Source organism: Ahaetulla prasina, chromosome 2, assembly GCF_028640845.1.
Source record: "Ahaetulla prasina isolate Xishuangbanna chromosome 2, ASM2864084v1, whole genome shotgun sequence".
In the NCBI taxonomy this organism is placed as follows: Eukaryota; Metazoa; Chordata; class Lepidosauria; order Squamata; family Colubridae; genus Ahaetulla; species Ahaetulla prasina.
In genome coordinates this window covers 161,195,841-161,215,271 of record NC_080540.1, presented here as the reverse complement: position 1 = coordinate 161,215,271, position 19,431 = coordinate 161,195,841, and the positions used below count along the sequence as shown (strand labels likewise).

General features: G+C 44.0%; 1 long non-coding RNA gene across 1 annotated transcript; it reads right to left on the bottom strand.

Annotated features, from left to right (window-relative positions):
* LOC131189586 (uncharacterized) lies at positions 1-9,141 on the bottom strand. The gene is made up of 3 exons (XR_009153078.1): positions 8,920-9,141; positions 2,089-2,203; positions 1-136 (listed from the first exon to the last, which is right to left on the bottom strand). It is a non-coding gene; the product is annotated as an uncharacterized LOC131189586 (long non-coding RNA).
* Positions 9,142-19,431: the final 10,290 nt, after the last annotated feature.

The window sequence follows — 19,431 nt, the reverse complement described above, 5'->3', positions numbered from 1 at the left end:
GAAAAGGGCGTAGACAGCAGCACACCATCAGAAGCAGCATGCCAGGGTAGAATATGCTTGGCAACCAAAGTTGGATTCCTCCAACAGGCACAGGCCTGTGTTTGTTCATTGGTGCTAGGGCTACCAGGTCAACAGTCTGAAATCAGAGAATTTGTTAAGCTGTGGTGTTCTATGCCTGCCAAATATTATTCTAAGGCTTAATGAGAGTTGGGGCTTAAGCTGTAGTCACTTCTTAAGGATTGGGCTCAATTTTGGACATATCATTAGATAAGCCACTGGATTGTAAACTTTCATTCTTGGGAGGGGGGGAAGTGGTTATTACAGTAGTGAAATCTGAACTGGTTTAGTACCGATTCGCTGGCTGCGCATGCGTGCTGTGGGCGCACATGCACAGTGCGCACCATGCACCAAATGTGCGCTATGGCACGTGATCTTTTTTTTTTTAACTTTTAAAAGTATTTTTTAAAAGAAGCGGCAAGTGGGCAACTGGGCAATTGGGTGGGCATCGGGGGTGGATGGGATTTTTGCTACCAGTTCTCTGAACCATCCACCGCCATCGCTATCGGATTGGCTGATCCGGTCCGAACCGGGAGCAATTCACCCCTGGGTTATTAGCAATATATCGTCAATGTGACCACCTTTTTCTATTCATTTCCAGCTCTAAGAAGAGGAATAAGCTTTAAAGAGAATATCCTGCAGTAACCTATCAAATATGACCAAGCCATTTTAGCATCTTGCGCAGAGCTCTTCCTGCAGGAGAGAATAAAAATCTATTTGGCATTTCCTATATTGCCACATAAAATTGGAAAGGCAGTGACAAGGATATTGCAGAAATTCAGCCGTTGGCTTCCAAAGGTGGAAAGTATTTTCTCTAATACTCAAATGTTGTGAAGTAATGTCTCAACGGCTGTGGTGATCACAAAGACTGGCATGCCTTTATTTTAAGTTGGCACGAGTCTGAATATTTATCCTATTTTTATATTCTTTATTTATTCATTTATCTGTTCATTTACATATCCCTGGATCAGAAAGTAATAATAATAATAATAATAATAATAATAATAATAATAATAATAATAATAATAATAATAATAATAATAATAATAATTTAATTTGTATACCACCCTTCTCCCGAAGGACTCAGGGCGGTGCACAGCCAGAATAAAATACAAAGAAAACAATACATATAATATTAAGAACAACCCCTTAAAAAACTTATTCGATTGGCCAAAAATTTTAAAATACAGTAACACCCTATAAAAATTTACAAAAATTTAAAACCCATAAAAGCAAATTAAAAATTTTAAAATCAAGCCAGTCCAGCTAGACGGAATAAATAGGTTTAATAGGTTCGCGGCGAAAGGTCCGAAGGTCGGATAGTTGACGAAGTCCAGGGGGAAGTTCGTTCCACAGGGTAGGAGCCCCCACAGAGAAGGCCCTCCCCCTGGGGGCCGCCAGTCGACATTGCTTGGCTGCCAGCACCCTAAGGAGCGTGAGAACGCACCGGTCGCTGGGAGATAGAAGATGGCAGTATGCCATCTTGATGCCAAGCTATCCATCATAAAAGCATAAAAACTAGCATGATACTACTGGAGGTGAAGGGACAAGAGCCTTACAAGTAGTCCTTGACTTACAACCATTCATTTAGTGAACATTCAAAGTTACAACACCATAGGAAAAAAATGACTTACAACTGGTCCTTGCACTTACGACCATTGCAGCATCCCCAAGATCATGTGATCAAAGTGTGGGTACTTGTCAATTGGCAGGTTATTATGACGGATGCAGTGTCCCCCCCACAAATGATGATCACCATTTGTGTCCTTCCTACCAGCCTCTGCTCTGCAAAATCAGTGGGAGAAGCCAGATTCACTTAACAGCTACATGATTTGCTTAACAACCATGGCAAAAGAGGTCATAAACTTGGGCAAGACTTAACTGCCCTGCTTATCAATAGAGATTCTGGTCCCTATTGAGATGTAAGTTGAGGACTACCTGTATTTCTGATCCTGGAGTCTTTGCACATAAGCAGAGGGTGTCTCCTTGTATCAGGAGAAGGGAAAAGCTTCCAAGATGTGCTGTACTTACCATTTTAATGCAGGACAAGTTATGGAAAATAACTGGTGAATTCCTTTGATTTTGTTTCCACTCTCACAAAGTGTTACCAATCGGTCTCCTCAAGTGGGATAGGCAGGCACAAAACCTGTATCCAAAAAGTACTTGATGCAATCACGGGTATAGTGTGAAAAAAATAAATAAACCTCACAAGCAAAATGAAAGTGTCATTTTTTCCCCTCCATTTAGATATGACCAGGGTCAAACTCTGGTTCATAACTTTGCCTAATCCTATCAGATCCAAATTGATCCTCTCTGTCCCTAGACAACTCTCCCCTGCAACTTCATCTAAACCAAAGGATAAAGGCCTCCTCACCAGCTCACAACACAGCCCAAGGGCAGCTTTTATAATGAAATTGCAACCTAAAAAAACCCCCAAGTATTCCGTCCTCAGTCTACCTGATGACCTCAAAGTCTCATCATCTTTAACAATGAAGTTCCTCAGCACTGCTACCCTCTTGAAAAGCCCAATTTGCTTAACAATAGAAGTAACCCCAAGTATAGGAACAAGCATCAGGGTAGCTTCAGAAAATTGGCCAGATCCCTCGGATATCCTGTCTTGTAGCTCTCAATTTCTATAAAACATTTGCTTTCCCATTTCTCGGGGTCCCTGCTTCTTGTAAAGCAAGCACCCACTCTTACAATAAATACTGGTATGCAGAGGTGGGTTTCAAATTTTTTTACTATCGGTTCTGTGGGTGTGGCTTGGTGGGTGTGGCATGGCTTGGTGGGCGTGGCAGGGGAAAGATAAATCTCCATTCCCATCCCATTCCACGGGAAGGATACTGTAAAATCCCCATTCCCACCCCAATCCATGGGAAGGTTACTGCAAAATCCCCATTTCCTCCCAATCAGCTGGGACTCGGGAGGCAGAGAGTAGATGGGGACAGGGCCAGTCAGAATTTTTACTACCGGTTCTCCAAACTACTCAAAATTTCCACTACTGGTTCTCCAGAACTGGTCAGAACCTGCTGAAACCCACCTCTGCCGGTATGTCTTCCCCATGTTATGCTGCTTCTTCAGGATGAGTCTACTCAGGAAGGCTGTACGTGGAAGCAACCAACATAACGAGTGAACTTCCGCAAAGGAAACAGCAGTTCTGGCAGATCTTTGGAAAGCAAATTTAGCCATTACATGGGCAGGTGCCTCCCTAGAAGTTCGATGTCTCCTTTCTTTTGCAGCTCAGTGAAAATGGCCATGGAGGGAAATGCCCAGCAGCCAGAGATGAGGGGTCATGTTTGCATTAGCCTAAAGTGACCAGAAGAATCAGGCAGATCCCTGATTGTGTCATTAGCCACATGGTCAATGAAATGTGCTCAGTTGCACAGATGGCAAAAGTTGTTTTGAAAGAAAAGGGAAAATTAAAACTGAAAGCTGGACAACCTCAAGTTTCCCCAAGTAAGGTCTGGGGATGAATCAAAGGTAATGCTATGAAGGCCTAATGTATAAACAAACTTACCAGGATTTAGAGTTAAGGAAATGATAGGATGAACTCTGAGGCAGAGGAGGCCTTGCTCACTGAGAAAGGACACTCTAGGAATGTAAGAGCTTGGTTCTCTAAATGAGTTCCCTAAAGTTTAAATAGGGTGAAATTTAAAAATTTTCCCTACCGGTTCTGTGGGCGTGGCTTAATTGGTGGGTGTGGCTTGGTGGGCAGATGACTGGGTGGGCGTGGCCAATAAAAATAACCACAAAAAGCTCAAAAACCAACTTTCACACTTTACACACATACTGTATATTGGGGAGGATATTGGGGAGGCTTAACGCGACCACATGTTTATTGGACCCTTCTGGTTAGTACTGGTTGCCCGGGAGGTTACACGAGGCTGGCTTCAGGGAATTGTCAACGCGTCTTTGATGGAGGGTATCTTCCTCACCGCCTTAAAAGAGGCGGTGGTGAGGCCCCGCCTCAAGAAGTCCTCCCTGGATCCAGCTGCCTTAGAGAATTATTGTCCTGTCTCCAACCTTCGTTTTGTGGTGAAGGTTGTTGAGAGTGTGGTGGCGCAACATCTCCCCCAGTACCTGGATGAAACTGTCTATCTGGACCCGTTCCAGTCCGGCTTTCGGCCTGGGTACAGCATTGGTCGCATTGGTAGATGATCTCTGGAGGACCCGGGACAGGGGTTGTTTCTCTGCCCTGGTCCTATTAGATCTTTCTGTGGCTTTTGATACCATCGACCATGGTATCATGCTGTGACGGCTGGAGGGGTTGGGAGTGGGGGGCACTGTCTTTCGGTGGTTCTCCTCCTACCTCTCTGACTGTTCGCAGACGGTGTTGGCAGGGGGGCAGAGTTCGACCGCGAGGCGCCTCGTGTGGGGTGCCACAGGGGTCAGTTCTCTTGCCTCTCCTGTTCAACATCAATATGAAGCTGTTAGGTGAGATCATCCGTGGTTTTGGGGTGCAATGTCATCTGTACGCTGATGATACACAGCTGTACATTTCCACCCCTAACCACCCCAACGAAGCCGTTGAAGTGATGTCCCGGTGTCTGGAGGCGGTGTGGGTCTGGATGGGGAAAAACAGGCTTCAACTCAACCCTTCCAAGACTGAGTGGCTGTGGATGCCGGCTTCCCGGTACAGTCAGCTGACTCAATCGCTGACTGTAGGGGGCGAGTCATTGGCCCCCATGGAAAGGGTCCGCAATCTAGGCATCCTCCTGGATGTACAGCTGTCTTTAGAAGAGCATATGACAGCTGTTGCCAGGGGAGCTTTTTATCAGGTTCGCCTGATACGCCAGTTGCGTCCTTTCCTAGACCGGGATTCCTTATGCACGGTCACTCATGCCCTCGTCACTTCCCACCTGGACTACTGCAATGCTCTCTACATGGGGCTCCCCTTGAAGAGCACCAGGAGGCTCCAACTGGTCCAGAATGTGGCTGCGCGGGTAATAGAGGGAGCAACTCGAGGCTCCCATGTAACACCTCTCCTGCGCAGGCTGCACTGGTTGCCGGTTGTCTTCCGGGTGCAATTCAAGGTGCTGGTTACTACCTTTAAAGCGCTCCATGGCTTAGGACCGGGTTATTTACGGGATCGCCGATTGCCTCCCATCAACCAGTGCGCTTCCATAGGGAGGATCTCCTCAGGGTGCCGTCGGTCAGACAATGTTGACTGGCGACCCCCAGGGGGAGGGCCTTCTCTGTGGGGGCTCCTGCCCTCTGGAACGAGCTACGTCCAGGGATACGTCGATTCCCTGACCACCGGACCTTTCGACGTGAGCTCAAGACATTTCTGTTTCATCGTGCAGGGCTGGCCTAATAGTTTTAATGGGGGGTTTTATTAGAGTTTTATCAGAGTTTTAATTATTTTTAGCCAAATTGAATCAGTTTTTTAATAATGTTTTAATCTTTGTATTTTTGTTTTTTACTTGGCTGTAAACCGCCCTGAGTCCTTCAGGAGAAGGGCGGTATATAAATCAATATAATAATAAATAAATAAATAAACACAACACAACACAACTGACTCACACACAATGTAAAAGCAGCTGTACTTTACCCAAAATGGCCCCTGCAACAAGCAGGAACCTCCCACTTTCACACTTTACACACACACAGCACAACTGACTCACACACACACACACACACACACACACACACACAATGCCACATACAGCTTTGTGAGATTTTGTGTGTTTGTGTAGTTAGAGTGAAACACTACAGAAACACACCAAATCTCAGAAAGCTGCACAAATATTTTATTTTATTATTTTATTTAGTTATTTATTTAGATCAGGGGTCTCCAACCTTAGTAACTTTAAGGTTTGTGGAGTTCAACTCCAAGAGTTCCTCAGCCAGCAAAGCAGCCTCTTAACAACCTCGGCCGAAGAGGTTGTTAATAAAAAGAGTTTAATGGCTCTGATGATCCCAGCTGAGCCACGGGATCATCAAAGGCTTTTTTTTTACTTTTAAAGACATGTTTTCGGCTGAAGAAAAACTGCTTTTAAAAGTAAAAAAACCCACCTCTGATGATGGTGTGGCTCAACAGAGGCAGGGGGTGGGGTCAGGGATTTTTGCTACCGGTTCTCCGAACCACCAGCTGCCATTGCTACCGGATCGGGCGAGTTGGTCTGAACCAGGAGCATTTCACCCCTGGTTTAAATCCTGAATTTATTTTTCTCACTTTTGTTATAGGAGACTGCAGGCAGTCCATTTTCCTTGCCAGCTGGTTGGTTTCACTTGGTGGATATTTTCAAAATGGTGTATCTGGGGTGCCATATACTTGTTCCCCACCTTGCTAGCTCATCCTTTTCCCCACCCCATCCTTTCTACTACAGCAGGGGTCTCCAACCTTGGCAACTTTAAGACTTGTGGACTTCAACTCCCAGATTTCCTCAGTCAGCAAAGCAAAGCTGGCTGAGGAACTCTGGGAGTTTAAGTCCACAAGTCTTAAAGTTGCCAATGTTGGAGAGCCATGTACAACAGAGTTTAACTTTGAGTTGGTCATTCTCTCACAGCCCACAGCCTACTTCACGGGGTTGTCATGAGAATAATATGGAAGGCAGGGATATTCCATATGCTATCTTAAGCTTTGAAGTGGAAAAGTGAAACATAAATGCAGCAATTAGTAATAAAATGTATCGAAAGGATGATGTTGGCACTCAAATATTCCTTAGGGCAACCTCTCAAGCCAGACATATCCAAACAAGAATGTATTATTTGTTTGATGATTTTCCGGGAGGGCATTACGAAAAAAATCAGTACAATTGCGGAGGCTACGGCCTATGTGGAGGAACACAAAGCCTTCCTGGAATCAGATGACCCAGGAATTGAAGAAGGGGAGGTTATAGATCATGGGGCTGAAGCGGCTGCCGCTGTTGCGGCCCTGGAGTTGGGTCAGGCTGAACCCAGAGTTCTGAGATCCAAAACTAGGAAGTGATAAAGATATTTGGGATTGTGTTGGTTTTCCTTATTCTCTTTTGTACGATATTCTGTTTATTCTTGACTCTTCTTTATTACGTATTTAAAATTTGCAAACTTAGCTACTTCGTGTCACCTGCTTGCCTTATGGCTGTTGTATGTGTTAAAAAATTTGAGTAAAATTCTTATTTTAGATAAGAAAAATGAAAATTTACCATACCTGATATGTATTTGTATAAACCTTTTTTGACTAATAAAAACTTTTTGAATAAAAAAAAAAAAAAAAAAAAAAAGAATGTATTATTTGTGGTGAATGTCAACACAATTCTTTGTGTTTCTTTCCCAGTCTTGCTCAAATGGGATGCTGACTTGGAACTTGCTGCCTCAGTTAAGCTGCTAATAGGAAGGTAGTACGTGGGAAGAGAACTCCCTCATCCTTATACTTAAGGTCTGATATTGGAATTTTTGGGTTGGCAGTGTAGGAAGTTAGCACCCACTCTCTCCTAGGAAAATGAACTATTTGTTGTGGTCCGCCAGCAGCCTGCGGTGCTGGCAACGGAGTTGGACAGCGATGAGGCTGAGGTGAGGCCAGGGCGATCGGGGAGTGAAGTGCGGACTCCAGAGCCTGACAGTAGTGAGGCAGAGGAACAGGAGGAGCCTGTTCCTAATGCATGCATGAGAAGAGCTGCCAGAAGGCAAGAGCAGCTCAAGCAAAAAGGACAACTCAGGAATAGGGCCAAGAGATGATTGGCCCCTCCCATAAGGCTTAAAACAGACCAGCAACGGTGTTTGGGCTTTGCTGGAAAACAACGTTGGTAGCTTCGTCTTCTGCTTCGTCTACATCTTGCATTTATTTTTGTGACTTCTGAACGTTTGCCAAGAAAGGCCTTTGGCAATTTGCCTAATTGGACCAAGGTTTGTAACAGGACTGAAGAATTTGTGTTGGGAGGAATTTGTTTTAACTTAGTTGAACTACGCTGGGAATGAAGTAATTCTCAGCTGTTTGAATAAAGTTTGTTTGCTTTTTCACAGACTGAGTTTCCTACTACCTAATTGGGCCTGGGTCACAACAATATTCTAGGAAATATTAAAAAGGCAGAATGTTATATTTCCCTGGATGAGAAATGGAGAAACATGTTTTTAGGCAGGAAACAGACTCACTCTTAATAGCCCCCACCATCCTCAATAGACCACAGTGGCAGCGTGTGGAATCCCCAGTTTCGGTTTTCATTCAACTGTGCCAGTTTACCAAGCTAGTAAAAGAACTTTGAAAGATGTTGGCTTCGGAGTCTTTTCTGCAAGAGGGGTTTTCTGGAATGCTGACACACAGCAGATGTCAGCACTTAAGAGATGAAGAGATAGCTAGGTCTATTCATAGGCAAATGCCCTCACTCAAGATTCAACACAGATAGGATTAGCCCTCTACCCATCTAGCAACAGAACTCACCACATGGCACCTGGGAAGATTACATCATCCCCCAGCAAGGCTCAACCAAGCCTGGAACTCAAAAGACAGCCTATAGAGTTGCCTCTGCATGGCCCCAGGGGAGTCTGACCACCAATCAGAGTGCATTTCTTATACAGGAACAGGAAGTTCTAGGTGGGGCCCAGAGAGAGTATAAAACCAGGGCACTCTCAGCATCTCGGCCCTTTTCTGCTCAGGAGCTCAGGAAGCCATGTGATCCTGTTCATCAATAAACCTTTCCAAGCAACTTCCATGAATCCAGTGTCTTTTCCCCCACTTGGAACTGAACCTAGAAGGATATTTCTTCCAACAGCAGCTTTGTTCTGGTTTTAAACAGGAACACCTGATCGAAACCAGATAGCTGTGAATCTTCAAGGCCCAGGAGCCTCGCTAGGTTGGGGTTATGCATGAACTGTGCTGTCTTAATAATCAGTAGCAGGAAGGGAGTTTGCAAGAAAAGAACGGATGCAGAAGTTTTATCTTACCCTTGCACAGACTGAATGGGTGTGGGATGGATTTTCCTCATTTGCTGCAGCTCAGGGTTTGTCCCTCTTGAAGGGAAAAGAATGGGGAAGCTGGGAGACACAGAAGTCTGTCCCCATGTTAGAGTCTACAACTGTTGCTTCTGTTCTGCCTCCCACATGATAAGGCATGTTCATAGTTGCGTCATTATTGCAAAATCTGAAGTATCTAACTATCAGTCTCTCTTGTTGCTGACATTCTTTTTCCTGATCATGGTTGCTTAAATGACATACCTTTCAACGGAAGCCGAGTGTCACAGAGAGAATTTTTAGCCTTTTGTTTGCCAAGTGGGAGTTGACCTTAATAGGTAGCTAAATTTGTCTGGAATTTGGAACGAAATTGTTTAGCTATATTCAGTGTCTTCTTCTGAGTTTTGAACAGAGGTGGGTTTCAGCAGGTTCTGACCAGTTCTGGAGAACCAGTAGCGGAAATTTTGAGTAGTTCGAAGAACCGGTAGTAAAAATTCTGCCTGGCCCCGCCCCCATCTATTCTCTGCCTCCCAAGTCCCAGCTGATGGGGAGGAAATGGGGATTTTGCAGTATCCTTCCCCTGGAGTGGGGTGGGAATGGAGATTTTAAGTATCCTTCCCCTGCCAAACCCACCAAGCCACACCCACCAAGCCATGCCACGCCCACCAAGCCACACCTACAGAACCGGTAGTAAAAAAATTTGAAACCCACCACTGGTTTTGAAGATGGGATATAGGGTCTTAGGGAGGTGCAATAAAGGTTTTACGGGCTGAGAGAGGAAGACTAATTTACACCTCCAGTAATACTGATGCAACTCTTGTTTCAAGGATTCCCCAGTAAAAAAAAAGCATTACTGTAAGATAGAGGCCCAGCAGTGAGACGGAACTTTCTGATCCTACCTAGTTTATCCAGCTGGCAGACTTTTTAGCCCTTCCATTCTAGATTCTCCTTTCCACCCAGTTTTAGAAAGATTAGGAAAGACACCATGTTGAATTAAGTTTAATTCAAAAAATAAACCTTGTGGGAATCCTGAAGCACAAAGGGTTGTTGTGCAATATAGAATTTTATATATGTGGAGAATATTTTAAGGGAAAAGAACCTATAAACCCATATAGCAAAATCTCTCGATTAAAAAAATCAATTGTATTGGAAAAAGAGAAAAAAAGAAAGACGGCACCCACCACACTTATATACAGCATTCCAAACTGAGTCAACTATTGTAACTATCACATGCTACCTGCTAGAATTAAGATTCCAGATCCACAGATATGTGCAGAGTTTATTGCAGCAAAGATGGTTCAAATGATTTGGCTTCCTGCTTGAATGTTGGTAGGCAAGCCTCCTCCCAACTTCTACTTGCTGCTTCCCTTTGTTGGGTACTAGTTTTATGGTTGTATAGATTGCAGAGGCACCGAAAGCCCGCCTGTCAGTCTGACTCAGCTCTTTGATCCCACCAAATGAAACACAGCCTCTGATGTCAACTAGTCAAAAAACTCGCCAGGTATTGTAAGGGGTTAAACACAAAAGGGTTGCACATCTCTGCTGTAAGGTCAAGTGACTTGAGTTGCCACAACATGACAACAAAATGTATAAACCACAGTATATTCCTCACTAAAGATTCATTGGTCGAGTCTCTGAGGAATGCTTTGTGAGGTATATGTGTATCAAAGGATATTAAAAGATAGGAGACTCAGTCAGGGGCAGGGAATACAGCCTCTTCAAAATGGTTGCCCAACCCTAACCATCCTCAAGGTAGTTTAAACATCAACCCCCACAAGCCCCAAACAAAATGGCTGATGATCAGGGATTCTGGGTTTTGTAATTCATAAAATCAGGAGGGAAGTAGACTTTCCTTAATAGTATAAAATGGCATACTATAGCACTTCTGTACCATGAGAAAAGCTGAAGAGTGGCTGTTTCTTGTTTTCCTCTGACAAATAATAGATAATAATATCACCCCAAGGAAAAGTTTATGGAAATCCTAAGCTTTCCTACGGCTAGTTGGGCACTAACTATTGCTGAGGAACAGCCAGAAAATACAGATCTATTTCTGATCTCTGACATTGGGCAAAGGGCAGGAGACAAAGAGGCAATTATTAACCGGAGTATCCTGCAGGGACGGTGCTTGTCCAACATTCTGGGATCTGGCTAACTGAGAATCTCTTTTTTGCGTAGTAATCACTCTGTTTTTGCTTTCTTATTTTATTTATTTATATTTATTTATTTTTCAAATTTATATACCGCCCTATCTCCCTAAGGACTCAGGGCGGTTCACAGGCAGTTAAAATACATATAAATACAGATTAAAAAACAACAATTTCTTCCCCTCTCTGCAGACCCTGCTTCACTAATCAGAGCACCGTTGCCAATCCATAGTTCTCGGGCAATGTTTGCCTTTATCGCAGTCATTTTGCAGACTTGTTTTATGACGGCCATGTTGCTTATTGCAATTTTCCTGCGCTATATTTTCTGTGGAGGGCAAGCTGTATTGAATTCTATTACGTTGGAAATAGTTTTAGCCCGCAGTATCAGTGTATCAACATTTCTTCTCAATCTTGACCAGGCACCAGAGATTTTCTGAATGGGAAATAATAGCTTGTCCTTTAAAAATCTTCTATATATATAAAAAAGACAAATGGGATAAAAATTTACTTATTAATACTCTCACTCTCCCCCTTCCTCCTCCATTTTTACTACTTTCCAGTAAAAGCTTTTAATCTACCATTCTATAAAACCTCTAGATGCTAGGCCTTCCATTCCAAATCCACATCCTCTCCAAAATATTAATTGCTGTTCGTAGCTTTAGAACTTGGTGGTCCTGCATACTTCATTCTGCAAATATCTGTCCAAGGCAAAATGCCAGCACAACCACTGGAGAATTCCTGATTCCAGGCAGCAGGTAATTCCAATGAGAACCTTGCTGGATAAGGGTCAGGACAGAGGGAGCGACTGGAGCAATAATAATAATATCAGAGTTGGAAGGGACCTTGGAGGCCTTCTAGTCCAACCCCCTGCCCAGGCAGGAAACCCTACACCATTTCAGACAAATGGCTATCCAACATTTTCTTAAAAATTTCCAGTGTTGGAGTATTTACAACTTCTGCAGGCAAGTGGTTCCACTGATTAATTGTTCTGTCAGGAATTTCTCCTTAGTTCTAGGTTGCTTCTCTCCTTGATTAGTTTCTACCCATTGCTTCTTGTCCTCCTGCCCTCAGGTGCTTTGGAGAATAGTTTGACTCCCTCTTCTTTGTGGCAACCCCTGAGATATTGGAACAGTGAGTGAGAAGGGGGTGATTCTCCCTCTTCGATCTCTAGCCAGAACTATAAACCAGCCTTGTCAGCTTTCTTGTCTCCTCTTACCTGACTGCATTTTCTTCCCTCCCAGCTCTGTTCAATCTCATATTCAAGGCATAGTAATGAAATAATGGTGGTGATATAAAGTGAAACAGATCAAGGGCTAACTTGTATCTCATAGTTCTTGTAACATAATTGTTTTCTTTCATTATGAAATCTATCCTACTTGCTTTCAAAGAGGACTAAAGGCATTTTAAAGCATAGAGGTTTTAGGGTGAAGATGTTAAAAGTGAGACAAATGATAACCAAAAGTTATTAGTTGCTTAATTAATGGCCATTCCCAAAACAGAAACCTATTAAAAAACAGAACTTGGCACCCAATTCTTCCTCTTCTACCCCCTCAAAAAACCCTTACAAATCAAGCCAAAAAAAATTCAGCCCTGTTTCTGTACTAATATTATTATATTCTGATTATACTCTCTGCAATCTTCAGAGACTTACTTAATGTGCTCTTCTAGAAAAACATTTGCTATTGCACTAAAAGTACATCTTGTTTTAACTGTGAGGCCCAGTTCAAACTGAATATTAGTCTATCAATTAATATTGCAATAGATAGGGTCAATTATTAAATAAGACTACCAGATCTAGGTTTCAAAAATCCAGATGACAGTAGCACTTGCAGCCAAGATCTCTTAAAGGTAAAGGTAAAGGTTCCCCTCGCACATATGTGCTAGTTGTTCCCAACTCTAGGGGGCGGTGCTCATCTCCGTTTCAAAGCCGAAGAGCCAGTGTTGTCCAAAGACATCTCCATGGTTGTGTGGCCAGCATGCATGACTAAATGCCAAAGGCTGTTACCTTCCCACCAAAAGTGATCCCTATTTTTCTACTTGCATTTTTTTACGTGCTTTCGAACTGCTAGGTTAGCAGAAGTTGGGACAAGTAACAGGAGCTCACCCTGTTACGTGGCACTAGGGATTTGAACCACTGAACTGCCGACCTTTCAATCGATGAGCTCAGCGTCTTAGCCTCTGAGCCACCGCGTCCCATCAAGATCTCTTGGGCTTACATTAAACCATGGCATTAATGGATGAAGCCAACTGTATTTCTTTTAAATTCTAATTTTCTGGACAATAGAAAAAAATGGCTAGAGCAGCCACAACCAAGACAAATTTGCTCCATATGGCCTCCTTTTTCACCTAAAAAAAGCAGATTCCTCTAATTGAGGGTGTAGCCATGAAACATATTGTTTAAATGTTCAGACACACCCTGAAACAAATTAGGTTTACCAGCCCTGAAATTATTTATATTCAAGGACAACAATACCAGTGTTAAGTAGTTTGTCAGTAGGAATACAAAAGACTCATTTCTGACGTTGACATGCTTGGTGACCTACAGCTTCTCTCTTCTTTTGCTCGTATGTATGACTGAGGGAGGTTCATCTCTGTGTTCTGTCTCCTTCCCCACTTCGGATTAACGAGCTGGCCTTCAGCCAGTGGATTCACAGCTCTTATCAGTCCTGGCAGAGAAATCGCAGCTGCCTGCCAAAGTTCAAACAAATGTCTCACATAGCAAGACTTTCAGCTCTTTTTGAAACAGTTCAGCTAAACTTTTGCTTCCCGTGGAGTGAGAGCAGTCCCAAAACTCCTTATATATCCTGTGGGGTGGGGCTCCTGCCTCACCCTTCCCTTTGATGACACCGCCTCTCTAATCTTCTGAAGCGCGGGTCAATCCAAGCTTGATTATTATTATTATCAGCTGGGCCTGAAGGTGTAGCCTGGGGAAGGGAGGAATCAGGGGATGACGGCCTCATTACGTCCTCTGACTGGTCTGGTTCTGGATCCTGGAGCCGGGCCAAAGGAATCAGTGCTCCCGAGGTAAGCCTTACCGGCCCTTCCCCCTCACTCTCGGAGTCACTGTCGGGCATGACGCCAGGTTCGGGGGCTGGAGTCACAACACTCTGCTTAATCTTCATTCACCATAGACTCTTACTGCATTTATAATAAGCGAACAAATATAATAGTCAAACTTCATACAAAGGAGTCCTCTAAAACAGGGGTCTCCAACCTTGGCAACTTTAAGTCTGGCGGACATCAACTCCCTGAATTCCTCTGGGAGTTGAAGTCCGCCAGGCTTAAAGTTGCCAAGGTTGGAGCCCCTGCTCTAAAACACAGCTCACTACTTGCGATGATGAGATGAGATGAGATGTTTTGTTGCCATTTGGGTGGAAGAACATGAGCAAAGACCAGATGGTTGTTTATAGTTCCCTTATTCACGATTTATTCAATTAATCCAGTTGCCCAAGTGTGAACAAATAACCATGAAGAGATCACACTGACTGGATTCATGCTGAGCCACAAACTAGACAACAATACTTTAACCAAATGTGCTGGGTGCACCCAGCTAGGTGGGTAATATGAGGCTACAAATTGTCTGTTCTATGGTTATTTTGGTTTTTCAAGGGAATGCAAAGATGTCAAACCTAGGCACAAAATCTCCATTCAAGCCAGAACCTCTTTGTAAAAAGGACAGCAGTAAACATGACCTTGATAGATCCAAATAAATGACCAGGGCAAGATTAAAGCTATAGTGAGTTCAGCATTTCAACTGCTGCGTCTATTGTCTCTGAGCTCCTATTTCCTGATAAGACAGGCAGGCCTGAAATAGTTTATCTCTAGAACTTCTTTCAACTTACTGATGCTCCTGGGATTCAGAAACGGAAGGACACTCTGCTCCGATACTCCTACCAGTGGGAAATGAGCCGATCTTCTATTCTTAAAAGAAGGGTAAGAAGTTCTAGGGACAGCAAAGGGCACAAGCCCAATTCCTTTGGATTCCTTCATTTCTGCTAGATGGCCAGTATGAGATTTATGGATCTGGGACAGTGGTGGGTTTCAAAAATTTTTACTACTGGTTCTGTGGGTGTGGTTTAGTGGGCGTGGCATGGCTTGGCGGACTTGGCAGGGGAAGGATATTGTAAAATCTCCATTCCCACCCCACTCCAGGGAAAGGTTACTGCAAAATCCCCATTTCCTCCCGATCAGCTGGGATTTGGGAGGCAGAGAATAGATGGGGGTGGGGCCAGTCAGAATTTTTACTACTGGTTCTCTGAACCACTCAAAATTTCCGCTTCTGCTAAAGTTCAGCAGGTTCCAGAACTGGTCACAGCCTGCTGAAACCCACCTCTGATCTGGTATCATAACTCACCAGGACAGGGCAAATTTTGCACACAAGAGACTCCAGTTGTGATCGCTTTCTGGCAGTGCTCTTCTAAGAGTAAGAGCTAGGTGATGAAAGCCTGCGATAGGGCAGTATTGTAGCAGTTAATGTTCCAATCAGTGGTGGGTTGCTACCGGTTTGCCCTCGATTGGGCGAACAGGTGGTGGCGGTGGCAGGAGGCTCCGCCCACCTGCCTGGGAGCTTCTGTGCATGTGCAGAAGCGACCTGAGCGTGCACATGGCCACGAGCGAACTTGTAGCGACGGGTTTTGAAACCCACCCCTGGTCCCAATTATCACCCTTTCTCCTCAGCCAGCTTCTGCTGTCTCATATAAGCAGTAGCAATAGCACTTTAGACTTATATACTGCTTCACATTGCTTTACAACCCTTTACAACCCAAAGCAGTTTACAGAGTTAGGCATGTTGCCCCCAACAATTTTGGTTCTCATTTTACTGACCTTGGAAGGATGGAAGGCTGAGTCAACTTTGAGTCGGTGAGAATCAACTGCTGGCAGCTGGCAGTCAGCAGAATTATACTGGATTCTAACCACTGCGCCACTACGGTTGCATGAGATGAAGAGAAGGCAACCAATTTGGGGGAAAATCTCCAATCTCCAGTGGCACAGAGCAGTGGAGGAGTTGAACTAAGTTTTGTAGGTTTCTTCTTAGATTTTTGTGAAAAGAACCTTGATTTGCCTTGAGTCCAGTCTGGCCAAAACCTAAGATTTAGCGAAGGAACATTAATACCCCCAAGTGATACATAAATTATTTCTGGGATTAACCATGTTTCCATGGGAATATATTGTCTGACATATGAATAGATAAAAATGCAAGTTCCACCCAGCTAAAGATAAAGTTATCTAAATATTTGTGATGGAAAGATTGCAATTGTGAGGTAGAGGCTGAGGGAGTCCAGACATCAAGCTTTGTAAATTGGAGTGCTTTGGAATGCTGGTAATTTTTGTTTTCTCTCTGAGCATTACCAGAGGTGGATTACTTGTAAAGAAATTTGAGTCTCCTCCATTTGCAAATGATAAGTCGATACAGCCTCAGTGCACTTATTACTACTTGGTTCTGACTTCTTCCTGCTGTGGGTTCAAGATTTCATGCAGAAAACTTCCATTTGCAAACCATAAAAAGTTCAATCTAGATCTCTCTCACATGGTGGCCGCTATCCACTTGTCTCCTGTCTAGAATGTGGCTGGAGATGAAGTTAGCTTCAGATTTCAGGCTATTGTTCCGTTTCAGGCTATTCTTCCGTTTCGGTGATGGTATCGGCCAGAGCTTCCAGGGTCCCCGATAGGGGGATTGTGACAGGTATAAAATAGGTGATACCTGGCTCAACAGCAGTAACTGTGAGAGGGATGTAGGAGTCCTAGTGGACAAGTATGAGCCAGCAGTGTGCTGCAGCTGCCAAGAAAGCCAATGCAATCCTTGGCTGCATCAACAGAAGGACAGTATCGGGATCACATGGAGTGATAGTGCCGCTTTATACTGCGCTGGTTAAGACCGCACTTGGAAGTTTTGGTCACCACATTATAAAAAAGATGTTGCGACTCTAGAAAGACTGCAGAGAAGAGAAACAAAGATGATTGGAGGACTGGAGGCTAAAGTTGTGGGTGCTCCATCACTGGAGGTTTTTAAGAAGAGATTGGACAGCCATTTGTTCAGAATGATATAGAGCAGTGATGGCTAACCTTTTCCGGACGCAATGCAATGAGCGCGCTGCCCCCACGCATGCACCGCCCCCCTACGTGCATGACCCCCTGCGCATGTGCGGCAGAGACCCAGCTGGCCAGCAGGAGGTGCATGCGGATGCACGGCAGAGCTGAAGTGGGGTGACGGCTCATGTGCCCACAGAGAGGGCACTGCGTGCCACCTCTGGCACGTGTGCCATAGGTTCGCCATCACAGATATAAAGTCTTCTGCTTGAGCAGGGGGGCTGGACCTGAAGACCTCCAAGGCCCCTTTCAGCCCTGCTATTCTGTATTCTATTCTGGATGGCTCAAATGCTCTCGGTGCAACTGCAGCAGAGGTGGGTTTCTGAGCAGGTTCTGACCAGTTCTGGAGAACCGGTAGCAGAAATTTTGAGTAGTTCAGAGAACCGGTAGTAAAAATTCTGCCTGGCCCTGGCCCCATCTATTCTCTGCCTCCCAAGTCCCAGCTGATGGGGAGGAAATGGGAATTTTGTAATATCCTTCCCCTGAAGTGGGGTGGGAATGGAGATTTTACAGTATCCTTCTCCTGAAGTGGGGTGGGAATGGAGATTTTATAGTATCCTTCCTCTGCCATGCCCACCAAGCCATGCCCACCAAGCCATGCCACACCCACCAAGCCACACCCACAGAACTGGTAGTAAAAAAAATTTGAAACCCACCTATGAACTGCAGCAGTTAGGGGGTCAGGCAGAAGAGCCATTGTTTTGCACAGTGGTATTTGCATGAGTGTTGGAGGGGTGCCTCGATTCCACTGTCCTACCCAGATCATGTGAAATTTGTACAAAACTTGCATAACTAGGGAAATGTCACCTTGCTGGGCAGACAAGGAAGTTTGCTATTTATTTTCCTTTTCTTCTTGGTGGTGGGAGGACAAGGTAGAATAAATACAGCCTTGGGACAAAGTGGGAGAGGGGAAAGTACTGGACAGCAGATAAGCATTAATTGGCCGAGACATCCCTTTTCATGCATTGGAAAGGAGAAACTGGCTGTGTTTGGCTGTTGGATTTCTGTGAGCATTAAGGATTCATTAATAAGTGCAAATGGCCATTTCTGTTCCATCGTGATAGGCTCAAGCGCCAGAACAATTGCTTAATGCCTGTTTTCATTTCATTGTTGACGTAACAACTCGGCAACAGAACATCTGGTTGTCTGGAAGTGCCCACTGGCTTTTTTGACAAACGGAAACAATGGAGTGACTGAAAATCTGACTGACTGATGCTGCCTCTTAAACCCATGCCGTACCTGTGTATTTCATGGAATCATAGATTTGGAAGAGATTTTGGAAATTACATTTCTCCTGTATTATGGTGACCAGAACCGGATATAATATTCTAGCTGCAATCTGACCAATGCAGCAAGGAATATGGCTATCCCTTCCTGTGATCTCACTACATCTCTGTTGATTCTGTTAGCTCTTTCGGTAGCTGCAGTATACAACTGGCTCATGTCTAATCCTGCAATCTACCATGACAGCTAGATACTTCTCGCACATCCTTCTGTAGGTTGTTCAACCAGACACAAATCCATCTATAGCAGGACCATCCATCCCCACTGCCTCATTTTAGCAAGAAGGAGATTATAATTAGCTTTATCAAATGTTTTCTGAAATCTAAGCACAGTATGCTATAGCATTCTCTTGGGCAACTCATTTAATCACTTTATCAAAAAAAAAAGCATTAAAAATTAATCTGGCTTGACCTGCTTTAACAAATCCATGTTTGTTTTTAGCAATCTCTTTTCCTGCTTGCTTGCTCTTTGATAGTCTTTTCTAGGATTTTCTCAGGCATTGAAGTTCAACTAAGAGGTTTTTAAAAATGAAAACAACGCTAGCTTCTCTCCAGTCTTCTAGCATTTTCTCAGCATGCCAGGACTATTTAACTGCAAAATGCCAAATGACCTTTTTCCCAACTAAGCCAAATCAAAATAAGCACTGCATTCTGTAGATTTATCCCTACTTAGTTCAGCAAGTATAGCAATATGCTAAAACCTGTAATTGAAATCCGCAGGACTTAAAACTGCTTAACAGTGTGGGGGTCATACGGTTTGACAGATTGTATTGTGACTGTCTCAGAGTAAAGGTTGGGTTGTTTTCCTTCACTTCAAACCTAACAAGATCCATCCCACCTTATTCTTAATAAGTGCTACTTGATTTCCAGAGCTATTCAATATCACTTGGACCATCTCCCTCAATATAGGTGAGTCACAAAGGAATATTTCCAAAAGTGCCTTCTTGAGACTCCAGCCACTCCTCCTCAAAGGAAGAATAACAATAATCCTC